This window comes from Buteo buteo, chromosome 6 (genome assembly GCF_964188355.1).
Source record: "Buteo buteo chromosome 6, bButBut1.hap1.1, whole genome shotgun sequence".
Taxonomy (NCBI): Eukaryota; Metazoa; Chordata; class Aves; order Accipitriformes; family Accipitridae; genus Buteo; species Buteo buteo.
In genome coordinates this window covers 25,381,521-25,395,599 of record NC_134176.1, presented here as the reverse complement: position 1 = coordinate 25,395,599, position 14,079 = coordinate 25,381,521, and the positions used below count along the sequence as shown (strand labels likewise).

Sequence of the window (14,079 nt, the reverse complement as noted above, 5' to 3'; positions counted from 1 at the left end):
CCTTGTTTGGACTCCTCTGTGTTTCCCTTTTGGTTTATTAGTCTAGTCTAGTCTAGTCTATTCCAGCTAGGCACACTCTGGGCCAGAGTCAGAAGAAACAAGTATCTCCAGAGAATGGCTTACGCACATCGGTTTGCCCAGCTTTGTGTGATCCCTGATGTCTTGGTGGACCAAGGAGGAGGAGTGGGTGTTTACTCCTTTGGGACTGGGGCAGCTCACCAGGAGCAAGGTTGCCAGCTCTGCTCAGAAGTCAAGATTTCCCAGCAGCACTTGCCAGTTTAAGTGATGGAGCATATTGGTTTCCAGTTCAGGAGGTCAGAGAAGCCTTGGCTTATGAAAAAGAGAGTCTGCACTTGCTGAGAAGTAGGGTATCGAATATTGGGGACCCAGTGGCAGATCACAATCACAAAGCATTTTAGGAAATCCTCACAGATTTGTTTCTCCCACAAGCCCCCATTGCTCAGCGTTTGCAGAGCATATGTTGTACTAAGCTGGCACAGTCCTTTCTGCTCTCTCCCGAGGCAGGCAGTGTCACCTGCTGCAAGGCAGCAGTCAAGGTCTCCAAGCCTCAGTGATGGTGTAGGACTGGCGCTGGCTTGTCTGGAGTGAGGGGCCAAGCTGCATGACTTCTCCACATCATACATATTACTGGGGCTGAAGGAAGTGGCAGTGAAAGAGATTTGGAAATCTTTTTTTTGTTCCGCTGTTCCCTAAAGTTTTAGGCATGTGTTGTTTGGGCTATGGTAGCTCCTAGAAGTCACCAGCTGGGGATAAAGGTCTCATTTATAGTAAAGTTTTATCAAAAAGCATTGTGTTGTAGCCCACCTGTGCTCTGCATCATGCTCCAGCAGAGCAGAAATCAGCTGAGTGCTACCTCAGCCTTGGGGAGCCTGAAAAAGAAGGAAAGACAGTATGGGAGACACCTGGTTTTCACCCCCTGGTTCCTCATGGACTGTGAGCTGTGCCAGCCTATTTCCACTTGCAGTATGAAGTGAAGTTCTTGGCTGGCAGCTCATTACGTGGTTTGGTTCCCAGATGCTTCTCCTGGTGACTTTCACTGCTGTGCTTGTCAGACTGGAAGGTCCTTTAAATGGCAGGGGCTTAGCCAGCCCCTGGATTGTGCTTCTTCAGCCCGAAAGAGATAAATTGAGCCCAAATGAGAACACTGTTTACTCAGCATCTGGAGAAGCCACGGATGTGGGACCCCCAGGCCCCCCATATGAGGTGGTAGCAATGAAGCACTCGGGATGTCAGTGGGGCTCCTGCGGTCACATTCTGGTGGCTATTCCCTGGTTGCAGGTGTGTCCCTGATCATCGGTTGGGAGTGGCGGCGGCCGGGCGAGACACCCAGTACTGCACCCCTGGGTGTGCTGCTGGCCGTTTCCCCAGCACGGCGTGCGCTGCCCGCATCCTCATGGGTTGGACAGATGGGCGTCACGGTGGGATGCTTAAGGAAAACCAGGCTCTCAAAGCCCCTTGCACCTTGGCGGCTCAGGTCCCTGTCCCACCTGCTGGCCACTCCTGACGGCAGGAAGGCACGGCTGCTCCGCAGAAACAAGACCCCCGGGAAGTTTCTCAGGTACCACCTCTGCCAAGCAACTGAGCGACGCCGCGTCGACGGGAGAGGTTTTGCAAACGCTGCTGAGGTCTCAAACGCACCCATCCACCCGCCCCCGCCGCTGAGGTCGCAAACGCACCCATCCGCCTGCGCCTGCTGCCGTCCTGGGGGGCTGACCCCTCCGTGTGCCCCCACCGCGCCGGCTGCCTGCCCCGGAGGCCCGTTCCCCACTCCCGCTGCGGCACACGCCCGGGCAGCCGCCCCGAGGAGCCCGAGCGCCGCAGCAGCTGCTCGGGGAGGCTGATGCGGCGGGCACAGCCTCAGACCCAGAAATAGCCGGAGACGCGCAGACCCCGCACCCGGCCGCTCTGCCGGCAGCTCCCCGCCTGCTCCCCGTGCCGAGAGCCGGGGCCGCCGCGGAGCCGCCGGCCGCTGCCCCCCCCGCCCGCCGCCTCCCTCACGGATGCCGCGGGGCGCACGGTAGGCAGCGCTGCGCGGGGGGGTGGGTGGGGGTGTGGGGTGGTGCTGCCCGCCCCCGCTTCGGGCCGGGAGGCGGCTCCCCCCGCGGGGCCCGGAGCTCCGGCCGCTTTTCGGCCCCGCGGCCGGCGGCGCAGGCCTCGGCGCCCGAGCATCGGTGAGGCGGGGGGAGCAGCCCGGGGACCGCGGCCTCTCCGCCGCAGCGGGGCGGGCGGGGGGGCGGAGCGGCGGCGGCGGCCCCGGCCCCGGCTCCTTCCCTTTCCCTTTCCCCTTCCCCTGCCGGGGCCGGGCAGCCCGCGGCCGGGCGGCGCGGGGGGGTCGCGGGGAGGGGAGGCGGCGGGCGCGGGGCCCGGAGCGGGAGCGGGACCCCCCCGCCAGCAGGTCAGTCCGGCACGGGAGGCGGCGGCGGGGCGGGAGCCGCGGTCCGGGCTGCGGGGTTCGGCCGGCGCCTGCCGCGGCAGCGGGCGGGGGGGCTGAGGCGAGGGGTGAGCGGGGGGGGCTCCCGGGGTGCAGGACGGGGCGGGGGGGGCGTCCCGCCGTGGCGGGTGATTGGGGTGGGGAGGAAGCCGCGCCGCCCGTGGGGCTGATGCCGGCGCCTCCCGGGTGGGCCCGGCGTTGGGACGGCGCGGGGGGATGCTCACGGCAACTTGCGCGACCCCCCGGGCGGGTGTGCCAGCACCGCCTTGGGCAGCACCCGGGTATATATAGCTCGGGAGGGCGACTCTGCGGGTCCGGGATGCAGGGACGGGTTTGGTTTGTTGTCGTGGGAGATTTCTGGGTACCTAGCTCTGTTCAGACGCTCTTTTCCTGCCCTCGTTCTGGACCACGTACCAAAGTGGCTGTAACTAATGCTTGTGTCCACCCGTCTGATGGGTGGCTGAGGCCCAGCGAGGTGCCTGAGTAAGTCAGCGGCAGAAGCAGGGAGCGAGCCCCAGCCCCTCGGTGTTCTTTCCCAGTAGCTGCGTGCTGGCCTGCGCTGCTGTCCTCTGATGCGAGATAAAATGTCATCCCACCGCTGTGTCATGCCGTGGCTTGTGCTCGGTCCCCACGTCATCCTGGCCACAGAATCCTCCTTCCGGGAGGCACACCTGGCCGTGTTAGAAATGCTTCGTGCTAGCAGGGGAGGGGGGGAGCTCTCCCCGTTTCTCCCTCCAGCTCTGAGAGACTGATGACTCTGAAAGGGCTGTCGGGTCAGGATGATCTAACGCTCGGGCCAAGCTGCTCTCCCCCAATTTATGACTTTGTCCAGATTTGTCCACGGATCAAGGCCCTGCCTTCTCCGTCGCTTGCTTCCCCATCCTCTCTAGCAGCAGCAGTGCTGCACGGTGGGTTTGCGATTCAGAAACCTCCTGAACAGAATGGGTGTTATCCAGCAGAAAGAGAGAGAGACCTTTGTCTGGCTGGCGGATGTTATTTCTGCATGAACATCTTTTTCCTCTTAACTGTTTAGCCACCATCTCCAGGACTGATGTACATGCCTGCCTTCTCCCCTTTCAGAGAGTTCAGGGGGAGCAGGAGGTGAGGGGAAAGCTGGGTGGGCAAACAAGGTATGAGAAAGCACCTTGCCCCATGTTGGGGTTTTCAAGTGCTGTGTGACAGGTCAGGCTGCCTGTCTGAGCAGCAGAGAGAGGGCAAAATGTGCCATTTGGGATAAAAGGTGCTGTTGAAGTGGTCTGCGGTCTTTGTTCAGAAGGGAGAGGGGAGAAATTGTGGAAAAAGCAGAAGCCAGAAGGACTGGCCCTGAGACCAGACCTGAACCTTGGCCTCGCTGCCTTCCCTGCTACTCTGCAAAGTGATGGTCAGGGCTGGCAGCAGATGGAGAGGGAAGAAGCAGCAGCTCTTTCAGGGAGGATTTGTCTTAAGTAACCTGGCAAACAGCCATTGGCAAACAAATAAGTAATAAATAAAAGCAGGGAGGCTGCTGGCACCCCTGCAGCCTCTGACTCCATAGCACATACGGGCTTTTTCCGGCTTCCTTGTAAGCTTAAACCTTTGCCTTCTTCCCATGGCAGCATCCTGTCTCCTGCCACTCCGTCTGAATGCCTTTCAGCTCTTTTATTTTTTTTCATGATAACCCTTGAATCGCTCTGTAGCTGCTCTTCTCTTCAAAGCTTACCCTGAGGTTAACTAGTTCATCCCTGGTTTAGTGGCTGCTGACAATGGTAGGCATAGGGTGGGCCTGCAAATGGGGACAGAAATAGCAGCGCTTGCTGGGCATGCTGGTCAGGGGTGTGCGTAGGCTCTTGCAGGTAAATACTGCCCTCCTTCCACGCAGAGACTTCTGGCCCAAGGGAAAGTAAGGCAGATTTCAGCACAGCTTCAGAGCCTACATCTGCAGAGTTGTAAAAGGAGGAGTGTCACTGCTTTAAAATATTCTTTGCAGGAAATACTCCTGTCTTAACAGACTGCGAGAGCTTTCCTAAAGCAGCAAGGAAAGGGAGAAATGTTTCAAACACCCACAAGTGAATTCAATTGATATTAAACTAATCAGTCACCTAAACTCTTAGGGAAACATCAGTGTGCTGTGCAAATGCTGACTCCTCCGTGAGTCTTATAAACAACAAAGCCTTCTACCATTGTCAGTTCTGCGTTTGGTGAAACAGCTCTTCTTGCCGACTTTAATTGCTGTAAATATGTTTTGTGTATTTAGCCCTAAGTTTGAAGAAAACATTGCATTGCTGATGCACTGCGCTGAGAGCAAAACCAGGTTGGCTTTGAGCTGGTTTCAGGAGAAGCAGCTCCAGTCCCAATTTCCTTCAGCTATGGCTTAATGACATTCAGTCCTTAACCAGCTATTGGATCCCTCAACTACGAGAGGTCTTAGAGCTTTTGAGGGTCCCACTTGGCATCTACCTGCACTTAAAGATGCCTAAACATCTTTTAAAAGCTGGCTTGAAGTTATTGCTTCAAATGTAGCTGGGACTGGTAATTAGGCTGTGATCACACCTTGTTATTAGGTGGGGACAATGGCAGCAGTTTGCTCACTCCATTACAGCAACAATGGGACAGCCCCGGCCAGGTACATGTGCACAGCCCTTCCCATCGCCCAGGCCACTATTGTTGCTGGTTAATGTGTGAGACTGGGCACGGCGGGTCCTGCAGGACCTCTCTGCAGAGGCAGGGGGAGGTGGGGTGGAGTAGCCAGACAAGGGGCATGGGCTCCCCTCTCCCAGCCCACTGCCCTGGTCCCTGTGTCACCCTCACCTCTCTGGTGGTTCAGCCATCGCTTGATCTCACACCTCCTCACCAGGTTTGCTTTTTATGACTCATCTTGGTGGTTACCTAAGCCCCAGCACTGCCCTGCCTTGCCTGTCCCCCGGTACAGCCCTCTCTTAGTGGATGACTGTGTTGGCATAGGAGCTGCAGCCATGCTAGGGGCTGCAGAGAAAACCTCTTTGGCTGAGAAACCGCCCTCCTAATTGAAATTACTGTAATGTTGCCCAGCCTCTGGGGAGCATGAATGCCACACAGTATGGAAGCATTTCAACACCGAGATCGGTTCCTAGCAGAGTCCCCATGAGAAGCTGTGGGTACCATATTGACCAAGGAGGGGCTTTTATGCTGTCATAGTTTGATTTCAAATAAAGATGTGTTTAAAATGGAGTGCCAGAGCAGTGCTCCTGTTCAGTGGGAGTATGTGAAAGCTTTGGGTGACCCGATTCCCCTACCCTGAGTACCGATGTCTTGTGTCTTGTCATCTGCAGATTGTGGATGAGCTGAGAGGAAGGCAGGATCTGAATGAGCCAAGCTCCACTGCAGCCCCAAGTGCTAAAAGGCAGGTTGTGAGAGGTGGAAAAATATGTCACCATGTAATTTTGAGTTGCTCCTAACAGAGAGAGAAAGGGGCTCTGACCCTGCTTCACCGGGGAGCATTTTATTGTTAGCTGGGAGTTGGTGGTAGGAGGCAGCTGGGGCAGGAGTTGATGGAGATTGAGACAATGAGCCCCTTGATGTGCTGCGTTGGATGGGTTAGGGGAGAAGAAGAGAAGGTAGAGATGGGGGAGTTAGGGCAAACCTCAGGTTTGGAAGGATAGCTCCGGAGCAGCTCCCAGCTGTGGCCCAATGTGAGCCCATGGTACCCTGAGACGAGGCCTGGGGACCCTGCGTTGGCCAGGCCAAGGTGACCCTGCTGGAGCAGTCCCCTTGCTGCGCTACCCATGCAGAAAGATGACCCACGCTAGGATGACACGCCAGGGAAGTGGCACAGGCTGAGGTGCTGAGATGTTGCGTGAGGGCGGGCAAGCTGAGGGGTGACTTGCGAGGCTTGGAAGTGGCTGACTATGGGCCACAGGGCACCAGAGCAGCTGGGATCCCAGCTGGCGCTGGGACAGCCCCCAGTAGCCTGGGACCTGGGACATACCTGGCTGGAGGACCTGGTTGCAACAGCAGGTTGGGATGGTCTTCTCGGCATGGCTCTGGCTTGGAGCAGGGTCTCCATCCTTGGAGATATTCAAATCCTGCCTGGACATGGCCCTGAGCAACCTCCTGTAGCTGACCCTGCTTTGAGAGGGAAGGCTGCACTAGATGATCTCCCTTCAGCCTCAACGCTTCTGTGATTATTTGTCCTATCTTCTGACAAATTCGGTCACCATGGCAGCATTAGTGCAATGACCAGAGGTTTGGAGGTTTGCCTAGCTCCCCTGAACCTGCAAGCAGCGGTCTGGAGGTCTCTACACCAGTAAGAGGCTCCCAGGGCTTGCAGGCTCCAGGCTGGGGGCTTGCACCATTCCTTGTGGTTTTGGGCTGCTTTTCTCAGGGAGAGGTCATGGATGGCAGAACTGTGTGGAAGAGAAGTATAATGGCAAAAATGGCAGAAAGCCAAACCAAACTTCGCAGACTTCAGAATAAGTTTGATCTGCGCCTTGTTTGGTGTTTGTACACTTCTGCTCTTTTCCTAAGGACAAGTCGATTCTCAGTGATGAGTATGTTGTGATGCTTAGGACTGAGCGGGAGGCTGCACCATGCTTAAGTGAGTGGGTTTACGGTGTAATGTTATGTAGATTCTTAATGTCTATATTTCTTGCATTAGAAAATGATGAGTGACACATTTCTTTATTAGATATCACTTCATTATTTATTATAAATTTGGTCCAGCTGTATTTCCGTGGAAAATGAAATCCAATTCAAAATGCAGAAAGCAAGCATTTAAAAATTGATTTCTAGTTGGTTAAGTAAAACTGCTTAAAATGTCTGAGTCCACAAAAGAAAAAAGAATAAGTTTATGAAAGCGTTATTTGTATATGTAATGAATTTAACAATACTATATTACTATACTGTATTGTATTACTGTAATACTATGTTACAGAATCACAGAATCGTAGAATGGTGTGGGCTGGAAGGGACCTTAAAGATCATTTAGTTCCAACGCCCCCGCCATGGGCAGGGACACCTTCCACTAGACCAGGTTGCTCCAAGCCCCATCCAGCCTGGCCTTGAACACTGCCAGGGAAGGGGCATCCACAGCCTTTCGGGGCAACCTGTTCCAGTGCCTCACCACCCCTACAGTAAAGAATTTCTTCCTTATATCTAATCTAAATCTACCCTCTTTCAGTTTAAAGCCATTAGCCCTCGTCCTATCACAACATGCCCTTGTAAAAAGTCTCTCTCCAGCTTTCTTGTAGGTGCCCTTTAGGTACTGGAAGGCTGCTATAAGGTCTCCCTGGAGCTTTCTCTTCTCCAGGCTGAACAACCCCAACTCTCTCAGCCTGTCCTCATAGGAGAGGTGTTCCAGCCCTGTGATCATCTTCATGGCCCTCCTCTGGACTTGCTCCAACAGGTCCATGACCTTCTTATGCTGGGGGCCCCAGAGCTGAATGCGGTACTCCAGGTGGGGTCTCATGAGAGCAGAGTAGAGGGGGAGAACCACCTCTCTCGACCTGCTGGTCACACTTCTTTTGATGCAGCCCAGGATACAGTTGGCTCTCTGGGCTGCAAACGCACATTGCTGGGTCATGGTGAGCTTCTTGTCAACCAACACCCCCAAGTCCTTCTCCGCAGGGCTGCTCTCAATCCACTCATCGCCCAGCCTGTGTTTGTGCTTGGGATTGCCCCGACCCAAGTGCAGGACCTTGCACTTGGCCTTGTTGAACTTCAGGAGCTTCACACGGGCCCGCCTCTCAAGCCTGTCAAGGTACTTCTGGATTATAGCAACAGAATTTTATTATAGGAGATGTAAAATATAACCAGTGATATAACCTGCATATTTCTGTCTTTTAAGAATTCAGAACTACTAGGGAGTATCCTCTCACAATTAATCTTCACTGAGCTTGGAAAAGGAACCAGGCTCTCCTGTGTTAACCTGCAGTAATTTTCTGAACTTTGACTAAACTAATCAGTGTACTAAATTAATTGAAACATCTTTTTTCCCTCTGCTTTCAAAGAGGTTGCTGCTGTCAGAGCCACTTTTGCAGTTCATCAGGCTTTAGCTCCAGGTGCTCAGCCACTGAGCGGATCTGGCAGCAAGGACATACTGCATGAATTTCTACTGGCTTATTTTTCACTGATGAGAGTGATTTGAGGTCTTAGCATGTATGTTGTTAGAACTTCCAGTTTTAAATTGGCTGTCTTTTAAATTAAAAAGTTTTTAGTTCAGACAAAATCTGATTACTTTTAAGTCAGGTATATGTTTCCAAAAGTCATAATTCTTTTATTTGTTCTGGTTCCAAGTCCTCTTTATTGCTTCTTCCTTTCATACTACACTGCTGCTAATCTTCTCATCAGGCAGTTTCATTGGATTTTTCTGTTGGGAGGTTTTCATCAAGTTTAATTTTCTTTCATCTGAGTTTTTAATTTCTTGTGTTTTCTTCCATGAAATTTCATCAAATTCTTCCTTGTTCAGAAACAAAAAAAAAAACCAACAAAGTGAATACTGCTAATAACAGCTGCAGTGGCTGGGCCACCTCCTGAGAATGGTGCATTTTAAAGACTTTCAGGTTAGTTCAGTCATTGCAGGAAAGTCAGGGGATGAATGTTTCTGCACATACAGTCCTCTGATATCCTACACACTGGGCTGGATAAACCTAGCTATGCAAATCTTTAGTAATTGGACTTATAGAAACTATGACCATGCCCTAAGCCTTGTCTTGGGTACGTACATACACTATCACAACTACAGCTTTATGTGTGTTCCGGGATAATCGTTAGGTTTCAGGATTCTTTCACCCCAGCAGCTGCGTCTGAGGGACCGACTGTTTATTTGGACAGTCCCTGCACAGAGTCAAACTTCAAGGGTTTCTTTCCCTCCATAACGAGGAGGTGAATTTCTGGCCCTTGTGAAAGGCATGTTGCAGTTGGTTTCAGCAGAGAAGGGATTTTGTTCTACATTTTCTTTGGGCTTGGGATTTTTTGTGGAAAATATCCTGGGGGCAGAATAAGTTTCTGTACATCTGTAGCCTTTAAAGTCCCAGCTGGGAGCAATGCTCGGGTGTGTCCCTCCACCTCCCCGGCTGCCCATGGGAGCCTGCCTTGCCAGCGCTGCGTCCTCCTCATCCCCATTACCTGGGGCAGGAGACGATGTGCACAGGTGTGTGATGGGACCTGCTGAGCTTCGGGTCCGATCCTGCTCTTGGTGCTGCAGGCTGGCTGCCTGCTCCCTGAACATGCTGGGGAAAGTCCTCTATTCCCTGGAGCTCGTCTTGGTTGGGAGGTGGGAATTGGGGAGGGCGTTTGTGTCAGCAGGATGGTATCTCGCTCCCTCATTGAACAGAGCTAATCCGGGTAGCTGGGTTTTGCGGCCATGCCTGTGTGCGTGGCCGGCCTGGTGCTCTGCACAGTGCCAGTGGCATCGCTGAAGCCCGCTCTTGGGGTTTGGGCTGGTCCTGCAGCTCATTTAGCACAGGGTCTCTCCATGCCATGGTGAGCATTAGGAGGAGCCTTCCCGGTGCCCTCCTGTGGCTCTTCACAGCTGGCTTTTGGTCCTTTTTTGGTCCCCTCCCTCCAGCATGACATCCATGTGCCCTGCGATGGAGCTGTGCTGCCAGGAGGAGCATAGAAAGCAGCCGGGCAGGATTTGGAGACCGGTGTGTCCTGCAGGTGGTCCTGTCCCTAGGGAAGGGGCAACAGTGTGGGATTCAGCATCACTTACATACTGATCCCTGCTGCTCTGGAGGAGGGTTTGGCTGTGGGTGCAGAGCTCTGCTCACCCTGCCAGGGCTGTGGTCAGCACAGGGATGTCGGGATGAGCCAGAGCTTCTGCAGCATCTGCGGTTGCATGGCTTTTTGTCTCTTATGAAGTGCAGGTGCGGTGCTGGCACTGGTGAAGCAGAGGGGTGTTTCAGGGTGGGACGTGCCCATGCTTTACTGGAAGCGCTGGTTGCCGCAGGGAGCCAGGCTGGGAGGTGGTGGCTGTGCTGAAGTCTCGTGCACTCTCACCTTGGGTTTCTCAAATTGGCTGGAGACTCTTTGTGTTTCCAGGTGGGGAGATGCTTCCCAGAGCAGGGATGGCAGCTATGCAGCACAGTGTGCACCAAACTGCCGCTTACATCAACGTGTAGCGGGTGAGGTGGTGGAGACCCTGGCTTATTTAGTAAATGCCTTGCTGGTGCTGCAGAGGCTGAGTACTGGATCTCAGGGCGCTCACTGCAGGGTCAGCCCAGCCAGGCAAGAGCAGCGTTCACGGTGGCAGGTTTGGGATGTGCTGGGTGGGGATGCAGGCAGGGAGAACAGCATATCCAAAACCAGGCGGAAGGCAGGGACCCGGGCTGGGGCAAGGCCAGGACAGCCAGCCACTGTGAAAACCACTCCATATCAATGCTGCATCCAAGAGTATCTCTCCCAAAACGGACACAGAGCTTGTCTGATTCCTGCTAATTGTGGCAGGGCCTCAATAGCTACTGGGCTGTGGAGAGGCTTGCAGTGGCTGTTGCTGGGACACTGCTCCCTGCCTGGGCCCCCAGATCTCTTAGGCTGGCTCTATTCCTGGTGCCGATGCTGCTGTGCCCAAAGCACCATGGAACAAGGGGGCACAGGCCTGGGGAGGCTCCTTTTGCAGCCATCTGCTGCAGCATCTCATGTTTAATTTCCTTTCCTTTTCTCTTCCACGAGAGCAGTGATGCTGTGGAGGGCAGGGGGTGGCTGCCTGAGCACCCCGCATGGCGGGCAGGGTGGGCAGAGGGGCGCAGGGGCTGCCAGCCCTTCCCCAAGCACCAGCTTGGCTGTGTGGCACTGTGTGCAGGAAAGGCAGGCTCGTGCAGAGAAACCAGGGACAATCTTTCTGCCTCCCTGCCCCTAAAACTTGCCATCCCGGTCTTTTTTCCCATTTTTCCCCTGATCCCAGATAGCCTTTTTCCAAGGCTGACTTGCCCACAGAGCATCTCTGATGCTGGCTATTGGATGTGGTGAGTTTGAAAGGATGCGACCCCCCGCAAACCTACCAGGTGGGGCCGACAGCCCCTACGCAGTGTTGTGTTGTCTGCTCTTGCAGCAGGAAGAGCTTGCGGGTCGCTCCGTGACCACCCTGCTGCCAAATCTGCCATCTGTCTCACCACGTCCTCTGGGTGATGCTGCGCCTACCGGCCCACGGCTTCTCTCCTCCCCATGCCTTGTCCCTTTCCCAGCCTGGCTGCTGTACATGTCCAGATGTGACACTTCCTTGTCTGCCCGGAGGGAAAGAAACCATTTCTTGTGTTTTCTTCCATCACATCCATCACTCCCGATGCCCTTTGCGCTGGCTGTGGGCAGGTGCTGACCCGTGGGCACAGCCAGAGCTGGGTAGGAAGGCAGCACCGTGGGTGCGGGCAGTGCCAGCCTGCGGCACTGGCACAGCAGAGGCTGCGTGCTGTCTGTGCCCCGCTCACCCCCGTGTGCTGGGCCACCCACCTGCAGTAGGTGTGTGGCAGGGGGGATCCTGAACCCCAGTCCTTGTCATGCATCTTGTCCCCACTCCTGCTGGCTTGGATGCACTGATGTGCTCGTCCCAACAGCCCCGTGATTTCTCTGTTATCTCTGATGCTTCAGGGCCATTTGACTCCCCAGGTCCCCTCCATGGAGGAGACAAGAGCAGGCTGGTGGGTGTGATGGGCTGTCTGCTCTGCTCTGCTTGGCTCTGCTCTGCCCTGCAGCAGGTACGTGGCTGGGGCTGTGCTCAGGTCTCCCGGGCAAGGGGAATTCCCTGGAGGCAATGGGAGTGATGGGGATGAGCTGTCTTGTCAGTGTGCATGAGCACCCGTTGTGCCGGGAGGAGGCTGGAACTGTCGGTGCTTTGCAGAGCCGCGTGTCTGCAGCTCCACGTGCACCTGGGAGAGCTGTCTCCCTTCCTGGCCGCAGCAGCAGCAGCAGCTTTCCTCTGATCTCCCCCAAAGGCTGCGTGGGCTGCAGAGCCGGCTGGATGTGTGCCCCAGCAAGCGATGGAGACTGACTGTGTGCTCCCTCCGCTGCCCCAGCGAAAAGCAGCGTGGGCTGGCCCTGCACGGGAGCAGGATTTAGTGGGAGGGCAGGCGGCTGGCCCACGGCCCAGGCAAAGGCAGAGCAATCTGGTGTTGAGACCGTGAGAAGGGTTCAGTCTCTTCCCTCCTCCTTTTCAAGGACCAAATCTGCTTGCACGCTGAGGGATAGGTGGCAATTTGGAGGGTCCCTATGGATACGTCTCCAGGGGATGGAGGTGACTGAGTCACGCCTTTGGGAGCACCTTCTCCCCTTGTCCTCCTGTTGCAGGCCCCTGTGTTCACCATCAAAGGCTTCCCCTTCCCTTTGATGCATATTGACTCAAACTGGTATGCTGAGAGCTAATCCCTCTGGCACGGCTGGACGCAGCTAGCACAGTGGCTGCCGGAGCCGTCCCCTCTTGTGCAACCCGCTGGTGCAGGAGCCTTCACTGAGCTGCCAGCTCCCATGCTCCCAGGGCGGTGTGATTCATGCCGGTTGTCTGGTGTTACCCAAATCTGCTCGGAAGCTGGGCAGAGGTGGGAGGAAAGCCTTGTCAAGGCCAGGATTGGCAAATGGTGTGCTTGTGGGCTCCTGCTGTAGCCCAAACCTCGCTCTGCTCCTGGCACTGAGCACAGGCAATAGAAATGTTCTAGCTCTGCTGATGCTCTAAAATTGTATTTTACGTGTGTGTGTGGGTATATATCTAGTGTTGTAACCCACTGCTCTCAAGAAGAAGCTTTTGTGCTTGCAGAGAGGGGAGCTGGGCAGGGCAGGAGTGTTTCTTTGCTCTTGCTGCAGAATCAGCTGTGGGGGACGTTGTGGCTGCTCGAAGCTGGGGAGGAGCGAAGAGGGGGAGGCTGGCAGCAGCCCGGTGCCAAGGCCTCCCCCAGAGCGGTGTGGAGGGAGCTGCACAGGTGGCCCAAGGAGAAGGGGATCAATGGGACAAGCATGATACTGCCCAACTTATACTGGCCCCTGGGAGGCTGTGGAATGAGGGTGCTCAGTGGCAGGGTGCCCCCGGGTCCGTATCAGGCAGCAGCAGGCTGGAGTAGAGCAGAGCCGGGCCCAGCACCGTGGGTGCCAGACCCCTGCTAGCTCACCATGTGCCCGCACTCGCCCCCCATTGCACAGCAGGCTTGCGGGCATCAGCTGTGAGGGGGGCTGGCTGGAGCTCAGCAGCTGAGAGCAACCACGCAGGAGACTTGAAACGCGTCCGCTTTCTCCACCAGCTCAGCGGTGAGGTGCCTGCCATTCCCAAGTGCACCATGCCATCCTGGCTGGGCAGGACACTGGGGTGCAAAGCCACTGGAGCTGCCTGGTCCAAGCAGTGTGGTATTGGGCTTCCCGGTCTGCGTCCCCCTCATGCACAGCCCAAGTCCTCTCCTTGCCAGTCTTCTTCCTCTGCCCTGGGGTGAGGTTCCCTCCACTCACTGGTGACGGTGTAGCTGCGCTGGCTGCTCCCGTGGCTGACAGTCTCTCTGCAGCAGGTGGCTTTATAAAAGGCAGCAGATAAATCTCTCACTCTCATCTCCACCTCCCACAGCTCCCTGCTCCCCAAACAGCAGAAGGGACTTGGGGAGGAAAGAACTGCCTTTTCCCCTACCTCCATCCTGCCTTTTCTCCCACCTCCAGGGACCACAGTGCTCCTGGCACCTTGTGGCACTGTGAAAGATGCCCATGAC

General features: G+C 55.4%; 1 protein-coding gene across 1 annotated transcript in view; it reads left to right on the top strand.

The window, feature by feature from the left end:
* Positions 1–2,313: 2,313 nt before the first annotated feature.
* The window catches only part of TMEM63C (transmembrane protein 63C), a 33,037-nt gene continuing 21,271 nt past the window's right edge, over positions 2,314–14,079 (top strand). Inside the window, exon 1 of the mRNA XM_075031084.1 lies at positions 2,314–2,416. The gene's annotated coding sequence lies outside the window, so the exon portion shown is untranslated. The remainder of the gene's footprint in view (positions 2,417–14,079) is intronic.